Source organism: Camellia sinensis, unplaced genomic scaffold (assembly GCF_055761805.1).
Source record: "Camellia sinensis isolate YWXY unplaced genomic scaffold, ASM5576180v1 Unanchor4, whole genome shotgun sequence".
NCBI classification, from domain to species: domain Eukaryota; kingdom Viridiplantae; phylum Streptophyta; class Magnoliopsida; order Ericales; family Theaceae; genus Camellia; species Camellia sinensis.
Genome location: NW_028129277.1, coordinates 16580523 through 16582500, shown reverse-complemented (window position 1 = coordinate 16582500; position 1978 = coordinate 16580523).

Genomic DNA, 1978 nt, shown 5'->3' with positions numbered 1-1978 from the left:
CACTAGGGAAGCGCAAGCAACCCGAAGGCGAGTCGAAGACAACCCGAGGGACATGGAGGAATGCACCAGTGGAGTTCGCTGCACAGGCAGGGATCCGTCCAACTCGCACAAACCGAACACAACTCACGCGCCACGACGTACACTGTGCACCAGCCCCCCAAAACGAATCACCCCCCGAAGGACTAAGAAGCCCGACGAACGCGCGAAAACATTTAGAGAGGCCGAGCAAGCACCGGTTAGCGCGAATGCAAATAACAAACGCAACAGGCAAATTTCGAGGGACATACTTTTCGCAACAAGCTTCCACTAGGAAAGCATAGGCAACTCGTTCGAACGTCAAAGCCAACCAAATGGCAATTACCCGAGGGACACGCTTTTCGCAAGGCACCTTCCACTAGGGAAGCGCAAGCAACCCGAAGGCGAGTCGAAGACAACCCGAGGGACATGGAGGAATGCACCAGTGGAGTTCGCTGCACAGGCAGGGATCCGTCCAACTCGCACAAACCGAACACAACTCACGCGCCACGACGTACACTGTGCACCAGCCCCCCAAAACGAATCACCCCCCGAAGGACCAAGAAGCCCGACGAACGCGCGAAAACATTTAGAGAGGCCGAGCAAGCACCGGTTAGCGCGAATGCAAATAACAAACGCAACAGGCAACTTTCGAGGGACATACTTCTCGCAACAAGCTTCCACAAGGAAAGCACAGGCAACTCGTTCGCACGCCAAAGCCAACCAAATGGCAATTTAACCGAGGGACATGCATTTCGCAAGGCAACTTGTACAATTACCCGAGGGACATGGCATGCTTGCCAAGGCCGTGGCTTGGCATGCTTGCCAAGGCCGTGGCATGACATGCTGCTGGCCAAGGCCGGGCATGCCATGCTGCTGGACAAGGCCGTGGCAAGGCATGCTGATGGCCGAGGCCGTGGCAAGGCATGCTGATGGCCGAGGCCGTGGCAAGGCATGCTGATGGCCGAGGCCGTGGCAAGGCATGCTGCTGGCCAAGGCGTTGGCATGGCATGCTGCTGCTGACCAAGGCTTGGGCTTGCCATGCTGCCGGCCAAGGCCGCGGCATGGCATGCTGCCGGCCAAGGCCGCGGCATGCCATGTTGCTGGCCAAGGCCGTGGCATGGCATGCTGCTGGCCAAGGCCGTGGCATGACATGCTGGCCAAGGCCGGGGCATGGCAAGCTGCTGGCCAAGGTCGTGGCATGGCACGCTGCTGGCCAAGGCCGGGGCATAGCACGCTGCTGGCCATGGCCGTGGCTTGGCAAGGTTGCCAAGGCCGGGGCATGGCGTGCTGCTGGCCAAGGCTTTGGCATGCCATGTTGCTGGCCAAGGCTGTGGCATGGCATGCTGCTGGCCAAGGCTGTGGCATGGCATGCTGCTGGCCAAGGCCGTGGCATGACATGCTGGCCAAGGCCGGGGCATGGCATGCTGCTGGCCAAGGTCGTGGCATGGCATGCTGCTGGCCAAGGCCGTGGCATGACATGCTTGCCAAGGCCAGGGCATGGCATGCTGCTGGCCAAGGCTTTGGCATGCCATGTTGCTGGCCAAGGCTGTGGCATGGCATGCTGCCCTAGGCCAACGTGCCACCGCCACCGCCACGGGCCGCCACTCGACGCATCCCGTGCTTGGCTATGTAGTTTCGATGCCACAAGCCAATGCCACAAGCCAAGCGATGGCATGTGCCAAGCGCCCGCCTAGGCATAGGCGTGGCCTGTGGCCTGGCCATGCTGGCCAGCCTTAAGGGAGGTGCCCCCCCCTTATAATAGCCTGTTAAGCCCTTTTCAATCTGGCAGGAGGAAACATCAAGCATGTTCGAGGAGTCATAATGGGGTTTTTTTAAAAAGTAATGGTTTTTTGCCAAAACTTTCAACATGAAAGTTGTATGAAATAATTTAATACACCATAAAAAAAATTATAAAAAAATATTTGGCCACCGGAATATTTTATTTTAATTTATTTCAATT